Raw genomic sequence first — 18,625 nt, forward strand, 5'->3', positions numbered from 1 at the left:
TCCTCTTTCTTTCCTCCCCTCCACTTCCCTCCTTTTCTTTCTCGTTTCTCCTCCCTTCCCCTCTCCTCCCTCCTTTTCTCTCTTCTCCTCTCCCCTCCTCTCCCTTGCTCTCTTTTTTCTCTCCTCTCCCCACACCTCCTCCTTTCTTACTCACCCTTTCTGAATTTTCTACAGTGATTGTCTATCCATTTGTAACAATAGAGACTAAAGCAGGGGTGCTTATTGTGAACTGAAAGGGAGGTGAGCACAGACAGGATTTCTCTGCGAAACTGAGATAACAAGTTAAGCAGAGACGGAACACGCAGTGTGCCTCAGTGTGTGTCCTCTCTGGTTATCCCCACAGCCTCCCAGGTCGCCCTATTACCCTGGGCACCGCTCCTTGGGGCCCGAACGGGAAGAGAGCTCCTTGGACAACTGAATGGATGTGCAGAAGGTCACGGGAGCCCTTGGCCTTGGCTTGGGTCCCAAGTGACACAAACAGAAGATTCTGGATGGCCACTGTTGACCCAGGCCTCCTGAACCAAGTGTGATGTCATGTTTTCAGTAAAACCAGACCAAAGGCTTACCCTTGACTCTTCATGCCACCAGGCGCCGCTCAAGGGGCTGCGCTCACCCGGGCATGTGGAAGCTGCAGGATCTGCCCCAGACAGCACTATGAGCTGAGCCGCTGATGTGCTCAAGAATGGAGTGGATCACCCTGGAGCAGCAAAGCCAGAGACCCAGGGGTGGCTGAGTGGCACCAAGAGCAGGTGAGCTTTGGCATCTCTCTGGAAAGCGACTAGTTCATAAAATGACTAATTCAAACAAAAGTTTCATTAGCTGTAATATTAAAAAAATATGTAAGGCAAAATTTAAATAGTTTCCTACAGCAATGGGTCTCTCCTGGGACTCAAATACAGCTCAACTGAGAGGGACATAGCGTTGTCCTTTGCAAACCTCCTTCTCCATATTCTTCCACAAGTTGAAGAACCCCTGGGTTAGAAAGGCTTAGAGGGCATTTCTAAGTCTGCTTGCTGATATAAGAGTCTGAAAATGAATCAATTGCAGACCAACTGGCCCCCAGGTAGAGGTGAAGGCTGCTTTCAATCCTGGTTTTCAAAGTATTTATTTAAAGTGAGTCCTTGCTGTGTCCCGTGGAAGAGCCCACCCTCTCCTCTTGACCTCTGTGACCTCATCCCTGGGCACAGCGCTGGGGATAATTAAAGCTGTTTATTCTTCAGGAGGCTCCGAGAGGTCACAGGAGTTTTAAAAATTAACCGGGTCCCCGAGCAGCTGTGCGTGCCCTGCTGGGGTCTTGGGGCTGTAGACACTCATGCTGAGGTTCCTAGCGGGGAGGGGACAGCCTGTTTTCTGACCCCAGAGCCAGCAGTCCTTAGAGTCCCTACCCCATCTGCAGGTCTCTGCTCCTTTCACATGCTTCTTGGCAAAACAGACACTGGGGATTGAACAGAGGGCCCCCACCAGCCAGTCAAGCATCTCCTGCTGAGCTCCACCATCATCCCTGGTTTATTTTAAGGCAGGGTCTCACTAAGTTGCCCAAGATGGCATAGAATCTTGCAATCCTTCTGCCTCCTACTGAACAACTGGGCTGACAGGCCTGCGCCATCTTGTCTGACTCCAAACTCTCCAGAGGTGGACAGCTTCCTACAACTGAAAATGAAGGACCAAAGTAAGCCAGAGTCTTTTGACAGAGGAGCTAAGGCTCCTTTCCGGAGAGCTCAGCACACAAGAGAACGGTCACCTCAGGATCGGCAGCCTCATGCTTCCTCTCCCAACCTCCAGTCCCTGGCTAAAGACTTCCTCTCGTGACATAGCTGGTTCAGCTCTAGGTGCACCCACAGCCCGGAGAGTCCAAGACAGTCCTCTCTCGGAGGCCAAGAGACTCAAGGGTGTGTGAGGTGGGTGGGGAAAGTACCCACAGAGTGGGAAATGGGGAATGCCAGCCCTTCCTCCATACAACTTTCTCTCACCCTAACCTGCCAGGACCTAGGAAGCCTTTCAAGAATGTGGAGGGAGGGAGCAATGTCATTGTATCAACCTCAGAGCTGGGCACCTCTCATCTTTGTGTGAGTTCACTTTCTCTGGGGACGGGATGTCGTAGCTGCTGGGGAATATGATTGGGACTAAGACCTGCGTAAAGATGTTTTTGTCAAGAGTCTGGTCAGCCTGGAACCAGAAAGAATCTGGAATCGTGCAAAAAGGTCAGGAGCAAGGAGAGAGAGAGAGAGAGAGAGAGAGAGAGAGAGACAGAGAGAGACAGAGAGAGACAGAGAGAGACAGAGAGAGACAGAGAGAGACAGAGAGAGACAGAGAGAGTGAGGGTTCAGACAAAAGCTGAGGCCCCAGTGAAAGCACCTGGAGTGTGTCCTTGGCCTCTCGGATTGTGCCCCACCCAGGAGGCTGTAGGAGCTAGGTGGTGCTCCTGAGGAGCCCTCAGCTCTGTGGGTGGCAGGCACCTTTGCTGGGGCTCCAGTGTGGGACTGCTACATGAACTGAAGGCCAGAGATAACTGCTTTGTATTTCCCTCAACTCCTATTTTCTTCTCTAGGAGAAGGAACCCATGGAAACACAGCCATGACGAGGGGCTCATCTGCCCCGCTCTTGTTTATTTAAGAGGCAGGGGACATGGCCAGGGCATCTGTTTTCTGCTTTTAGAGTGTGTCAATAGGGTCACAGCAAAACAACAGCAATGGTGGCAGACTCAGCCCCCGCCTGAGTGTGGGTTCCATAAGGACACAGCAGGGGAGGAGCCCGGCAAACAGACGGCACCCCAGTAAGAGAATATTAGAAACCCGAGTGGGCTATGGGAAAACAGTTATCCTCCTGCCTGAGACACGGTGCTGTGTGATGAGGGTGCATCAGGAGCATCCTCTCCTTAGTGAGGACCCAGGAGTCCGAGCCAGGATCCCAAGGCTCATATAGTATCTGGTGCTGCTGAGTGGGCTGTGGAGTAAGGCTGCACAGGTTCCGGGGAACTGTCACTCCGCCCTGACACAGGGATCCTGGGGGTGGAGAAAGCCTGCCTTCTGCAGCACACCAGGAGTGCAGGGCCTGGGATGGTCTTGCCTCAAGGAACTCTGCGCATCCCCTGGGCTTTGTGCAATAGTAACAGGAGGCAGAGATTTTGGACCAGCAGGTTTTCCTCAAGTTCAACAGCTGCAGGAGAAATGAGAATTCAAAGAAAGTCAGTCGTGGCGAAAGGCGAGGCCGAGGTGTGTGTGTGTAGGGGGGGGGGTTCACAGGAGGTGTGTACCCTGGAATTAGGACAGTATGAGCATACCTGCCTCCCTGTTCTCGAGCCTAGGTCTTCATTATAAGGCATTGGTTTCACGTTATGCTCATATTCAGACCACAGGGAATGGGGCTGCTTTTGTTGGGACTCCAATCAGAGTTGGCTCTTCTCGACGGTAGTGGGAAGCCCAGTTGGGAAACGAGGGCTTGCACAGCCTGTATGTCTCTAGCGGGAGTAGGCATGTCTGTGCCGATCCTGGAAGCAGTGGCGAGGATTCCACACAGCACACACAGCCCCATCCCACCCCAGGCTGCCAGAGCAAGTGTGAGAACCACAGGTAGTGATGATGGACACCAAGAGTTTGAGTGCCAGAGTCTGCCATTCTCTGGGGTGTTTGGGGTGAATGCCAAGGATGCCTCTCTGCCATCAGGCTCATTCTGGGGTGCCACCTGGTGCCACTCGAGGCTGAAAGTCATGCTGCCAAGGCAGATCCGTGTCCACTGAGACCACCTGTACGTTCAGCAACGCCAGAATCATACCTCTGGGGGTTTCTGTCTGTGGAAGATCTCTGAGTTCTTAGCCCACAGGCTTCCATTTTTTTTAAAGAAAGCAGTGATTGCAGAGCACCAGACTTTGCTCAAGACTAAGGAAGCTGCCACAGTACCTGGAGTGTTCTGGCCACCAGGAAATCATAGGCTGTCATGCACTGTCTTTATGCGCGTATAGAAAACACCGTGCACTTATACACTACATCACACATACACACACACACCATATATACCACTAAAACCCACATCCAGATATAACACACACCACTGCACATATGTGTGTCACACGCCACACAGTATATACACGGATACCATACCTACCCACCCCCACATCCTCACAACACACAGACTGCTAACACATACTCAGGCACACAGCCTCGCTGCTGTGGGGTGATGACAAGTAGGCGTGTTCTACCAAGGGCGCTCTGGTTGCCCTTTGGAGTGGGGTGGCAGGGTAGAGTCTGCACAGTTGGGATCTTGTTATGTGTGAGAGAATCTTGTTCCCTTAGTCGCGAAACAGGCAGCATTAGTGGATGTCGGAGCCGGGGACTGGTGCTATCCTGGTTAGTTTTTGTTGACAATTTGACACAACCAAGCATCACCTGGGAAGAAATCTCAACTGAGGGACCGTCCAAATCAGACTTGTGGCTATATCAGTGCCGAATCGTCTTGGTTACTGACTGATGTAGGAGGGCCCAGCCCACTGTGAGATGTACTGTTGGTTGGGCAGATGGCCCTGGGGTGTATAAAAGAGAGAGCTGGGAGGGAGCCAGGAAGAAGTGCGCCTTGGTGATCCCTGCTTCAGTTGCTGCCTCCAGGCTTCTGCCTTGAGCGCCTGCCCTGACTTTCCTCAAGGATGGGCTGGTACCTGGAAATGTCAACTGAAATACCACCCCTCCCGCCCCATTGCTTTTGGTCGGAATGTTTTATCGCAGTGACAGAAAGCAAAGAGCAGGTTCTGTCTGTCACTGGTCAGGCAGAAGACTTCAACTATCTCATTAGCATAGGTGTGTGGGTTTCATGCCTAAGTCTGAACACCAATGAGAGACAGGTCGCCAAGGCCACTGTTTTCTTCTGTCAACCAGCTCAACAGACCAACAACCAGGGTGTGCTAACTCCTGGTCCTCATAACAAGCTTTGGGGAAGGATGAATCGGCCTCTTGTTTTGTGCCTACTTGCCAGCAAAGTGCATAATTCATATTTCACTCACCCCCCTGCAATTTGCCTTCTGATTATGACCGAGGAGACTCTTGTTCTAGGTGTTCCTACCAGACGGGCCAGGTGGGTGGGATTCTTTTTTTTTTTTTTTTTTTAGAAAAGTCAAGTCAGTAATCGATGCCGTCTCTGGCCCACCCAGGTGTCCAACCAGAGTGAGGTGCAGCCAGGCTGTAGGATGTGAGTTTTTTTGTGGAGGAGCTTACACCCAGGACACAGAAGGAAGAGACAGTCCGCCCATGAGATGAGAAAAGAGCATTGCTCAGTTTAAACAGAGCTCAGCACCATCTGTTTCCCATACTGGATGGAGCCAGATGGTTGGGTGGGATCTTCTCCCAGGCCCAGGAGCGATGGTACCTCAGAGCCGGGCCACGCGACGACCATCAGCGGCAGTCGAGAAGCAGCAGTTGTGCCCTGGTGTCTCTCCACATGGTGTGGGAAATGACAGGCACGTGGGGCTGTCCATAGGCTAAGGCTGAGCCCGACCAACCCTGGCCCTTAGGTAGACATACACTGACCATCTATGGTGGCCACAGAAGGCAGAGCAGGTCTCTGGATTTGCTGTTCAAGGAATAACACACCATATCCCACTACATGGAGCTGCTTCATTTTCAGTGAGCTGATATTTCTGCCTCTGCAGAATGAATACAATGCTTCCCCCAGCGGGAGGCCGCGTGCCCCTTTCCCAGACATTCTTCCTGTTGCTAACACAGAGCACACAGCTGCACAAAAGCCCCAGAGGAAGTCCGAGTGAGGCTTCTGGTGTGGGACCAACCCCTGTACTCCACCTTCGCTGGGAGGGCATGGTAGGACGCACACACAGGGCAATTTGTGCGTGCTGTGTGCAGCCCCACGAAGTCGCCTTTCTGGAAGCTGAAAGCACCTCTGTTCTTTCAGAGGCTGGAAAATGTCTTTCAGGAAACATCCAGTTGGTTATCTTCTCAACCCTAGCCCTGCCGGTCCAGAGACACTTTCATCCAGGGCTCACTTTAAAAGCCACAGAAACCAGGGCATTCAGGTCCCCACTGCCCTGTGGACCTGTGGGTCCTGATAAGAGATCTTACTACAAAGGGGCCTTGCTGGCTGCCAAACACAGCCCCTCTTTCTCATGAAACAGGTTAACCGCTTGGCTGCCTGAGCAGGGCTTCAAGGTGATGGCTTCAAAGCAGAGGAAGCACAAATGGGTTCTAGCTCTCTTTGAGGACCCAAACCTCACCTGGATCCTGTTTCCTCCCCACCCCCTTTCCTAAGAAAAGCCTTGTGCAAAAAAACCAAAACCCAAAAACCAACTCTTTCGTGCACACAGCCTAAGAAAAATCTACCTTTAAATAGTATCATGTGGGCAAGTGAAGCAATGTATTCCACATGCTGAATTACTCGCTCAACTCCCGTCATAGCTGTGATCTAGGAGGCTCCTCTGTGGAGGGAACAAGTCTGAACAGGGCAGAGTGGGCGGAGCTGCTCCTTCTAAGCCCCCTGTTTACCCAGGAACCATTAGGTAGGCCTGCTGCGGAGGCCTGCTGTCTTCGGGGAGGTAACTGTAACTACAGGCCCGGTGGCAGCATTTGCTCTGCTTCCTCCAATTTTCCCTTTCCATCCAAACTCGTTAATCACCCTGGCTCCATTGTGTGTGTTAATTCTACCTGCACGGGTTCCATCTTCCACCTCAAAGCCAGGGAGGCGGGGCTGGGTTCTGCTGTGGGAGCAGCAGCAGGCAGGCACTGCCCCTCAGAGTTGTTCCTGGCCCGGGGCTCAGGTGTTGCACGAGGGTCTGGAGACCCTGGGTTCTGGATCAGGGACCCCAGTGCTGGCAGCTGGTCCTGTCTGTGTTTAGGACAGCAGCCTGGGAGAATTATGGCTATTGCTTTTACTTCCCTCATCTCTGAAGTTCCAGAGATTTCCTTCTTTATTTTTTAGATTCAATTTTATTAGTTTTAATTATATGTATGTATGTGTGTCTTCCTATGGGTGTGAACATGTATGCAAGTGCGCAAGTGGACCAGAGGTGCCAGAGTTCCCGAAACCAGAGTCACGGGCAGTCATGAGCTGGGAACCGCACACAAGAGCAGTTCTCCGTTAACTGCTGAGCCACCTCTCCAGCCTCCAGAGTTTTCTTCTTTCTTTTTGATGGAGGGATCAATTCTCCACACTGCCCAGTGTGGGGACTTGGTAGAAGCCATGACCCGGAACTGCGTACATGGTTTCCGTATTGCCTGGAAAGACACGCTCTGGGGCTTTGCTTTAGTTCTAGCCGCCTTAGTCATGGAGATTCTGAGAAGGAAAAGGCTGTGAGGGACCCTGGGGTTCTCTTTGTGCCACAGTGGCAACAGTCTTGCTAGCAATGTAGGGTGCTTGCTGTCACTGTCTGGATTTAGAAGTGTCCTTGTCCTTTCAAACTCTGAGCACCTATCTCTTACATTCTTAACTTTGTTCTGTGGCTCAGAACTCTCCAGGAACACCCCAAGGGCAGGTAAAAGAACTCTTCATCCTGGGTCCAGAGGCAAGTCCGTCCTCGCCAGTCCCCACGAACTCCTTCCTCTGACTGTCATCAAAGACAAGAGAGCCGTGAAGAAGCTCAGGGTGCAGGCTCATAGATGTGGCTCTCCTTCAAGGTTGATGAACACAACCATGCCCGTTCTGCCTTCCCAGTCTGGATGAACGATCCCCAGAATGCACCCACAGGTCACGCTCCAGCCAGCGTGGTCCAGGGAGCAGGAGCGGGTTGATTTCCCTCCCCAGTTTAATGGTTAACTGGTGTGGCTCTTCAGCCAGCCCTGTTTAATTGACTGTTTAACTTAAGAAAAGGAGATCTCTGTGGGAGCCTTGGCCCCTGCTGCTGGATGTCCTTTGTCCGTGTAACCTGCAGGTCAGCAGGCCCTCTTTGCTCTCTGATAACCTTTGCTATGGATGGAGTCTGTGGCAAGCGTGGGTGTCATTCACACCTCAGACCCAAGGGGTATGAAAAGACAAAGCATGCTGTTTAATTTCACTCTCAGTGTCTCTAGCCCCGAGGCAGCGGAGGTTGTGCCTGTCTGCAACAGAAGAGACAGAAGGAAGCTCTGAGGACAAACTGCCTGTGGTTCTGTCAAAAGAAACATTGTTGCTGGCCTATGACTGCTGCTTTTGTTAAATAACTGACTTGCCCCAGCAAAAAACAACACGGACAAGAGTAACATGTATCTTCTACCTTTATAAAATGATGTCCCAGGTTCAGCTGTGCAGGTGAGAGCGCCCACTGAAGCTGGAGCATCAGCTGGTCCAAGTCTTTTCCTCATCTGCAGAAACAAAGACAGAGAGACGGTGGGTCTGAATTTTGATCACCAACAGGGGCTCTTATCCTGAGCAATGGTGGGATTCCAGGCTTCCCAGGAGTCAATCCACCAGTCTCCCTACCCTGAGTTCCTGCTTCACACATAATACTCCATCCATCAGGTACAGCCTGACCCTCTGTTACACACGCCATGGTGTTTTAGCACATGACCTACTGCGTGTTTAGCTCTCTCACCTCTGTGCCTTTTGATCTCACCTGTGTCCCCCTAACCTCTTCTGGGATCAACAGTGTGGCCTTCACTGCTTCATGGTCCCTCTGGCCCTATTCTTTTCAAAGCGGCAGTAGCTCAAAAGCGGCAGGGACAGCCATAGAACCACATCACATTAGATGTTTTTCTGCTCTCATAAAACATTTCTGTTTACTGCCAGCATACTTCAGATTAAAAGGCCTCTTTAGTCCCATTGAAAAACACTAAGCTTGTACCTTAATCTCCCAGACTTCCTACGGCTGAGAAGCCAGCACACAGTGGGGAGTTGTGTTTGTGTGCTGCCAAGCAAACCTTCCTGGTATGTGTGCAGTCCAATAGCAGCAGTGCTGAGACAGGCCACACCAGGCACAGGTTTACACAGCCAGCGGTAGAACACTGCATGGGTGACTATCTGTGAGGATGAGGGCCACCCCAGGTGCTCAGTTAGTCCAGGTGTAGACACCCCTCTGGCCATCAGGTGATGGAGGCTAGGCAGAGCTGGCGGGCTGATGGCTGTGGAGTGTATTTTCCTTTAATCCATCTGATGGGCTCTCAGGGACTCACAGAGGCTGGTCCATCTAAATTCAGGGATGCTCAGTGTCCTGTAGGTTGCGTGTGGGGCTAATCGCTGTTTTCATTCCAGGAGAGCAGAGAGCTCTGATGTTCACAAAGTGAAGAAGAAAAGCCCAGGACCTAGGACAGGGGCATTCCTTCCTCTGCTCTTCCAGGGCAGAGTTTTGGGGTACATATTGAATCACTGAGAATGGGGATTACAGCCCAGTTCTAGGGCAGCCTGAGCTACTTCAGAGACCCTGAGCAGTAACATAGACTCGGGGATTTAGAGGGCGCTTTCCCTGAGCACTGGTCTAGCTCAGCCAGCGATTCTCTGTCCACACTGTGCCTGGGGGCTCTTTAGTACTGACTAGGTCCAGGGGGCGCTCAGGGCAGCCTCCGGGAAGGAAGGAGACTAGAAGGTATGCCGAGTCCCGGGAGGAGGCGGCCACTCCCTACCATTGCTGGGAACGTGCAAGAAAGCAGGGCCAGGTGTACACGCTAATCGCTAGGTGCCTTGCTTACACACATATCTTTTTCCTGGCCAGCTTTGAAAATAGACGGGCTGAACAAAACCAGGCTTTTCAGACAAGCCCTTAGGGACATTTTCTGGGGCTTCAAAGCCTCCCAGAGGTAATTGTGAAAGTAGAGGGAGACTGTGCCCACATGCAGATTCTGGCTGCTGGCAGAAGCCCAGGGCTAGCAGACAACCACCACCCTGCTGAAGGCAAAACCGAGAAGTGATCAGTTTTGACACTGCATTAAGACCTCCCAGCATTTTCCACTCAGGGTCTGGAGAGCCACGTCTTTGGGGGCGGTGTGCATCGAATTGTACCAACTGTATTATTTCAATGCCCTACAAGGTGAAATAAGCATATTTTAAGACCTGGAAGTTTATGGTTATGGATGACCAAGATCAAGACAGCACTGACATTCTTTGGGAAATGAGGCAACCACTGTCTTTCAATTTCTTCTTAAAGTTAATGATTTCTACCCATGTTTTCGTTTGCTAAGTCAGGAAGATCACACCAGCTAGGCTGGGCAAGATTCCCAAGTCTCCCAGCTCCCAGAAGCAGAATCCAGTCCCTGCCCACATTGAGTCTCTACCCAGCGCTGCTCTCCTGTGCTGCCTCTGACTTTCTCTTCTCTGCACCCCAGGAGGTTAACTCACAGTAAACCCTACTTTTCCTCTGTGTGACGTGGTCACTAAAGATTCTAGCATCTCTCAGCAGCTGGGTCCCCACCCAGCCTGGCAGGGTGAGGCTTTCACGGGCTCTGGCTCAGCCTCTGGGATTTAGAAATCATTTTCTTTCTTAACCAAGTCCAATTTTGAATTCAGTTGTTTCACACGTTTTAAAATCCTTTTGTGGAAGTCAGCAGGAATTCCTCAGGCCAAGGGTTGAAGGGAACACGGATTGGTGTATCTGAGAAAAGATTCACTCTCAGGAGATCCACAGAAGCGGAGAGCCCCCAAGAACCTCAGCATGCCCGGAAGTCACACTGGCATTCTTCTTCAACATCACATGTTTGGCTTGGGAAAAATGTGGTTTCCATTGAAAAATATGTAATATATTCCATCATTTTTGCATTTTATTATGCTCTTACTGACATCATAAGGGAAAGCAAACACTCCTGAGGGTCTCCTACACTCCAGGTAGGGCAGTGACAGGTTTCCTAGGGGTTGTGGTCAGTGTGTCCAGTAGTACAGAGCTGGGTGCTATGGAATTCTTGTAGAGAGGTCATTGCTCAGAGAGCTCAAAGAGTGTCCATAATATTTCTCTTCCTATAGGAAGATGTTTCATACTTCACTTGATAGCCACTCCTTAGCAGGTGGAAAGTTCCAGAAGGTTCCTCCCCCACCACTGGGAGTCTTTTAAGGCAAGACTCTTGACCCAAAGGTTCCAGGTCCACACATATCAAGCCACAGAAGAGGGCAGGGTTGGGGGTGAGTCATTCAGGTGGTACAAAAGCTGCTGACCCTGGTCAGTCTCCGACCAGCTAGGCGACTCTGGGCAAGTCACCAGCGTCTTCTTTACCTGTGCTGCTGTAAACCTTGGACTCTGAGGTGATTGGCTATGCTTTCTCTCTAGGTTGCCCCATTCAGCCTGCCGGGGAGGACACTAGGAAGCCCTGCTGAGCCCTTATGGATCAAGCCCCCAGCTTCTGATGACACAGAGGAGTAAGAGCCACGGTGTGGGATCTGATATTGGCTGCACCATCTGCCTGGGCCACTCTGTACACCCCGGTGCTATGGCAGAGGGCAGTCCTGGCTATGTCTAAAGAATGGCATGGACCAGTTACCACGATGTCAAGACTGTTCACCTGTCACTATGGCAACAAGGGCAGGAGACATCACTTCGGCAAACCAGAGGTATGTGATGGGAGGAGGGGGCTCTGCCTGCTCTCCGTGCGTGCTCGGTCCACGGGAAGCAGGAAGTGCTGTCCTGTCACAGTCTGTGGGAAACAGGAAACACAGACCCTGGAGTGGCTGAGCCATAGCCATGGCTAGACTAGAATGCTAAAGGCCTGTGTATGGTTGGGAAGAATCAGAAGAAAAGCATCAGGTTTGCTGAAATGGAAAAAGAACAGATGTACTTGTTTATCGATTATGTGTGTATACCTGTGAGGGGTTGGGGGAGCAGGTGTATATGTTAATATGTCAAACTTTGTTGCTTTTCCTCGAGATCTGATCACTTAGTTCTTTTTAGATGGGGTGTCTCACTGGCATCTTGAGCTTACTGATCAGGCTAGACTGGCTAGCCAGTGTGTTCCAGGACCCACTGTCTCTGTCTCCTCAGATTACAGGTACACGCCACCATGCCCTACTTGTACCAGGTGCCGGGGGTTGAATTCAGGTCTTCATGGTTAAGTAGTATACATTTTACCAGTCGTGTCATCTCTAAGCCCCAGGAACAGCAGGATCATGAGAGCAGTTCTGTATGTGTAAAGCAGAGAAGCTAAGGAAATCAAGCTGGACCAAACTAGAAACCTGCCAGATCCCTGTGACTCAGTGGTGGGTGCTCGCTTAGCGGACACACGATCTGCCCAGGGAGTTTCTCTGAACTATTATTCTCAGGATGGCAAAGTAAAATGCTGTCACCCAGAAACCCCTACTTCACCCTAGGCCCAGCTCCCCAAGATGCTCACTGGAGACAAAAATCTTGCTAAGAAGATAAGGCAGTGGTATCAGTTTACAGAGGCCAGTCTATACAGCTGCTCACATCTGCAGGAGTCATGGGAGCCCAGTGCCCTCTGCCTCAGTCAGAAGCCCCACATTCGCACCCCCCCCCCCGCATGGCCAAGTCCTAACCATGGCAGCTATGAACGAAGCTGGCTGAGAGGCGAAGGGAAAGCATGGACCGATGCAGTACAAGGGTGTCCTCAAAAGAGGACAAGGACAGGAGAGGGAATGTGGGGTGACTGAGGATATAAGAAGCCAGACAGCCATTAAACAGTCCAGGGAATGAGGAGAGTGCAGTGGCCATGTGGCATGGTCCCTAGCAGGTGTCAGGTCTCAGTTCGCTTGGTCATCCGTAGCTCAGTTCTATAGACTGGGTGGCTTAGAAGCAGCATACATTGGTTTCCTACAGTTCTTGGGCTTCAAGGCTACAGAAGATCTTTGTGAGGGCTTCTTGTCAGGCCATACACACACCTAGCTCTGTCTTCACAGTGGAAAGGGCTGGGAGCTCCCTGGAGCCTTTTATGAGCTTTACCCCATGACCCAACCACACTTCTCCAAGGTCCTATTTCTCTGCACCATCTCCTTTGGAGAAAAGATCTCAACAGGTCAGTTTTGGAGGCGCACACATGCTTAGGCACACAAGGGTTGAGAAAGAGGGGAACCCTTGCTGACTGGCATTTGGACCTCTAGCCTTCAGAGCTATAACTCCTGCGGTTTAGCCTCTGGGGACTCTGTGGGTGTGAAAATGGGGTTGGATGATGTTCACTGTACTCCCTGCTCTCTCTCTCTCTCTCTCTCTCTCTCTCTCTCTCTCTCTCTCTCTCACACACACACACACACACACACACACACACACACATACACACACACACCTTCATCCTACCTTCATCTACCTATCATCTATCTGTCTGTCTATCTATCTATCTATCTATCTATCTATCTATCTATCTATCTATCTATCTACAATGGCACTACTTCCCTATCCCTAAAATTATCATTTAAATGTCTACATGATCTCACAAGCTACAGACAGCTCATAACTTGGGTGCCCTTCCTTCTGTGCCCATCTTGCGGCAGCACCAGCAGCAGCACAGCAGCTATGCACATATATGTGGTCCTGTGTTTCAGGGAGATGGAAACTGAGAACACGGTGATGAGGAGAGAGTTAGAGATGAGCTGCGTAGGTGTAAAGGGGAGACTGTTGGCTCATTCCTGGCCTTGCAGATCCTAATAACCGCACAGAAACTGTATTAATTACAACACTATTTGGCCACTGGCTCAATCATATTTCTGGCTAACTCTTATATCTTAAATTAACCCATCTCTATTAATTTGTATTTTTACCACAAGGTTCGGATTTCCTGCCTTGCTATTCTCTGCTAAGCCACTGGCCGAAACAGATTTATTCATTAACCAATGAAGCAACAGATTTACAGAATGACATCCCAATCATGTCCCCCTTTCTGTCTAAATAAGGATTTAACTTTAACATAGTAAAATTACATATAACAAAACAATTATCAAGCAAGAATTGTGGTTACAATATTTAGTCCATTTACATTTGGCAAATTAAATAAAATACCCTATCATCTATCCTATCTTTGTGAGTGTAAAGTTTCATATCTAATTTATCTTTTAGCATAACTATGGAAAGCTATAACTATCTGTCTTCAAGTCTTCACAGACCCCAGAAGGGTATAATATTACCTAAGTAAACAGGAAGTGCATTGTAAGCAACTTTCAAAACTCTAGAATTGACAGAGACATTTTGCTTCCTGGACAATCACTCAAAGTTCTTCTGTAATGTTGGGGCATCCATCGTCAGCCTACAGGCCCATAGTGTCTGACAGACTTTTCAGTGAAGCAGGGAATTTGAAGGTCTGCTCTGCCTTGTACTGACAAAGTTCATCAGTTGCTTTCTTCTGTGTCCTGCAAAATGTCTGGCAGTTCTTTTGTACAGCCGGAACCCCAAAGGACCATCTCAACTACTTTTGGCAAGTTCAGCAGTCATTTTTCAGTGCGTCCTGCATGGCCAGTTTATAGTATACCATCAAACAGTCCAGTCAAGAGAAGTTTATTGCCCAAATGGCTAGCAAACTCCATAAAGAGACTCTTCGATGCTCATCTTCCTCTTGAAGTAGATGGTGCTGCCAGGAGCAGACGTGTCTCATTGTCATGAAAAACCCTAAGTTATTACAATATTTAAATGCCATTTTTTGTAGGTCTTTGAAGTTTTGAAGATTATCTAACTGAAATATATCTCTGTATATCTAGAAAACCCAAAATGACTGTAAGTTTGACTATTATAAATGACTACCTATTAATCTATAATTTTTAATTATACATTATTTTTAAAAGAACTGCCTAAACATAATACCCTAAACAAAACAGCAATACATATGACAAAATTGACCTTAAATTTGTATCAATAAGCCAAAGTCTGTACTGATGTGAAGTATTCATTTCTATACCATATCCCACTTTAAATGAATAAAAACTTTTATAAACAATCATTTTGGAAATTTGGATATTGTTTTCTTCAAACTGCTTCCTGCTGTTTGTTGAGCAAAGTATTTTTGAGATCACAGAGATCTTTTTTGGGGAGCTCTTGTTCCATCAAACCACATTAGCCTAAAAGGAATCCACAGGTTCTCATCTTCTGTAGAAACAAAAGCAGAATCTCTTTTCCAAAGCAACATATCCATAGACCCAAATTTTGAAGTCAAGATATCTTTATGTTGGTTTAACTTAGCAGCCCCCAGAATCAAATGTCTCTCTACAGGCAAAAATTTCAAAGAAAACACCATAATATGCATAATCCAGACTCTCTGTGTGTATTCCATCTTTACTTGGCTTATTTTTCTTTACACAGGCTCAGCTTCTAGCTGGTGTCCTCACCGGAGACCTTGCCCTAACTGATGGAGTGACTGGATGCTAGGGGCCTGTCTGCTGTGTGCTGCAGTCCAGAGTGTGAGAACCAAGTGGGATTGACAGGGCAGGGTTGTAGGACTAGGGGAGCTGGCAAATGACAAATAGACGTCAGGCTTAAAGAAACTGCATTTGAATGTGTTTTTATTAGGCACGAGGCTTATTTTTCATATAGAAAAGATTGTTTAAATCTGTTATTGTTTTTTGATGTGGTGTAGATTTTTAGAATTATTATATTAGATATATGAGAATAGATTTTTATTAGACAAATGTCTCTGGTGTGAGTTTGTGGTTGGTTATGTTAGACATGGCTTGGCATTAGTTGTAAATATAAATTTTTATTTTGGTTATGAGTTTATAACTCATGGTATTTTAAGCTAGGGGTAAGTGGTTGTGGTTAATAGTGATATAGTTTATAGTTTTTTATATTTTGTAATTTATGTAGAAGAATTTTTTTATATTTTTAATTTTTAAAGCCTTTTTTAAACCAATTTTAAGAAGTTACAGGTATTTATTTTTGTTAAATTTGTTTTAATTGTTTAAATTTGTTTTTTGTTTTTTATTTATTAAGTACCAAATTAAACCTGGAAACCTTTTTATAATGTTAACCCATTTTTAAATCAGTATTATATATTTTTTTATATGGCAATGGTTTATTAGTAGAATTTGGAAATTTAAACATATTATTTTTTGGTAGAAATTGGATTTTATTTTTTAGAACATAAGTAGGTAATGTCGAAAGTGTAAGGGTTTTGATGTAAGTAGTGGTGTGACGACAAAGGATGTCCTTCTGGGACAAAGCCAGTGGGCACCCATCCTGTGAGAGAGACTGAGCTGGCCTCTGCCCCGATCTACTCTGTCTGGGCATCCCGAGTCTGCTGAATCAGGAATCTCTTCTGTCCCTTGGTTGCTGTCGCTGTTCAGCTATACCACACAACGCTGTGCGCCTCTGTCGGGGTTCCTGCTTTTGAGGTAGCAGCTGTACAGTCTGTGCATCCCTTCTAGGGCACCCCTGTCCTCCATACTGGAGACAGCAGGTAGTTAGCTGTCTTAATGAAGCTCCTTTCTGGGCCTGTTTGCAGACTGGAAGGCCTGGCAACAGCCCTGTGCTTCTGACCACTTCTGAGAAAGCTAAGTGCTTTGTGCAAATAGCCAAGGAGCAGGGCAGCTTCAGTTGGCCGTTTCTCCTGCTGAGGCGAACCTTGGCTGGAGGGGATAAACAGAACACGTCCAGATGTCAGGGTTTATAGCATCATCAAACAAAGGGAGGTGTCTAAAGTCCCAGACCGTGAGCCCTCAGCAAGGGCGGCGGCCTATCTCCAGTGCCAGCTACCCTGTCCAGTCTTGCCTGTGGCATACAATCATGGCTTTGTGTAACCTGGCATGGGGACAAGAAGGTGTGTGCATGCTTGTGGTCGCTCACTCAAGTCAGGGACAGCCAGGGTGCCGAGGAGGGGTTGAGACGAGAGAGAGAAACGGCTTTGGGGTGTCACTTTGGGCTCTACAACCACATTCCCATTGCAGCTGAATGGGTGCGGTCAGATGTCAAGACCTGAGAAAGTCAACCGCAAGTTCCCTGGGCATCAGTCCCCTAGGTGGAGGGAAAGCTGTCAGGTGGCCATGGTAGGTGTGACTGTCATTCTGCTTAGCCTACAGAGGCCTCTCCACCTCTCCACAGGTCTGGCCACACAGTTTCCTGAAGGCCTTGAGTCCAAGTGGAACACGGTCTCATATATACCTCATCCAACATCTCCTTGGTCGACGGGGATTGGGGGTGACCCTACAAGCATTCAGTGGTCAGGACTCCACACCAGGAGCCTGATCCTTATCTTCCATTACTCGGAAGATAATGCTGGTATAGGGGGTATCTGGGTTCACCCCAGACCCAGAACTCTGATCACCCCCACAGGACACAGCTGGAGAACAGCTGACTGGTCTCTTTAGCAGGTAAGAGAGGAATTTGCTGGCCGGCCTGGTTGCACGTCTGTCTGACTCACTATCTTGCTGTGACTCTGTGGATATTATCCAGGAACTTGATTTTCAGTTGTCACCCGTGTGTGCATGAAATACAGACATAACAGGACTGTGGTGTCTCTTGCCTCTGACACTGGCCTGTACAAGTGTCTCAAGAGACATGTAAAGTTTATTGCCTGAAGCAGAAAGATAGAGAATTTATGGTGGGGGGAGGGAGAGAGAGAGAGAAAGAGAGAGAGAGACATGTCATAAGGCCCTATCTCACTGGCCTGAAGGCTCCTGTTCACACAGGAATTCTGTTTTGCACCAAATGTAAAATATTTGTTTTTATTTTATGATAGACTCACATTTTAGAGAACTTGAAAATATGGAGCGGGTCTTATCATGAACGAGTTGGGGTCACAGGCACAGTAACATGTGGACCGGACGTGCTGAGAGATCCTGCTGTGCCTCGGGACATCCCCCAGCTCCTCTTCATCTGTCATCAGGGATGGCATAGAACAGCAAGACCCCTTCCTCTGCTCTGTGGCTGGTTATATTAGCAGATGCCATTCCCTAGGTGCTGCTGTTCCCTGTTGGAATGCCTGACCTCCTTGGTTTGGGGACAGGAAAATGGGGAGCAGCTTACAGGGTGCATTTCTACAATACCCAGAGTTCTGCCTGGCCAGTCTTGGGGTGGTTCCTCACTGACAGCAATGCCAGACCACCCAAGTGGGGAGTCTGTCCCTCCAGGCAAACAGGAGAAGCAAGAGGCACCAAGGCAGCCTTCCCGGGTCAGGCCCAATAAATCCTGTCCATGGTAATGTCACGTCCTCCCCGAGTGCTGCGTGAGCACACAGATGGCAGAAATGATGACCCGCAAAATTAAAACATGGAATCCAAGATGGGCCACGTTGCACAGGGTCCAACTCTGACAAGCGTTAGTGGGGCTCCAACAGCGGCATGAGGCCGGGGCTGTATTTAAAACAAAATACTCAGAGGAAACCCAGCAACATGTGTTCTGAAGAAGATCTAGTGAGCGCTACCCCTTGGGACTGACAGACGGTCTCTATTTGTTCATGAACGTGACCTTCTGAGTACAGACAACAGAGCACCCCATATTTCTAGGCATGAAGGTTATGATTGGACTGTCAAACGAGATAACAGTTTTGGAAATGAGAAAAAAAAATCTTTGAGGTTTAAGAAAAATAACAGTGAACTAGCAAGACTAGTGAGGCAGAGCCTGTGAGCTGTGGAGTTCTTTCTCCCAGGGGTCAGGTGACTGTGTCCTCTGCCACCGCTGTGCAAGGAGGGTCTGCCTGAGGCCGGGCTCACTTGGAGGGAAGAGACAAGGGGGTGAGGGCAAGAACAGGGGTAGACTTAAGGGTTGGGTTAGGGCATGGCAGGGGTGGGGTGGGCGGGGGCAGTTTGGCGAGGCTTCTGTACCTCAGCTCTCAGAGCGGGTGAGAAAAAGTCTTAGATGTCGGCTTCTTCTGGG

The 18,625-nt window shown here is 48.9% G+C and overlaps 1 long non-coding RNA gene across 4 annotated transcripts in view; it reads left to right on the plus strand.

Moving 5' to 3' along the window:
- Window positions 1-18,625, plus strand: part of LOC125391782 (uncharacterized) — a 25,172-nt gene continuing 6,547 nt past the window's right edge. For 2 of the 4 annotated variants that reach the window (XR_015001009.2, XR_015001004.2), the window contains exons 1-3: window positions 11,050-11,436; window positions 15,119-15,216; window positions 16,853-17,121. This is a non-coding gene — a long non-coding RNA (uncharacterized LOC125391782). Of the gene's footprint in view, window positions 750-8,203; window positions 8,296-11,049; window positions 11,437-15,118; window positions 15,217-16,852; window positions 17,122-17,489; window positions 18,304-18,625 lie in introns of those variants that run through there. The other 2 variants (XR_015001005.2, XR_007229250.3) reach the window with 2 other exon arrangements.

The sequence above is a fragment of the Myodes glareolus genome, chromosome 1 (genome assembly GCF_982192425.1).
Source record: "Myodes glareolus chromosome 1, mMyoGla1.1, whole genome shotgun sequence".
Classification (NCBI taxonomy): domain Eukaryota; kingdom Metazoa; phylum Chordata; class Mammalia; order Rodentia; family Cricetidae; genus Myodes; species Myodes glareolus.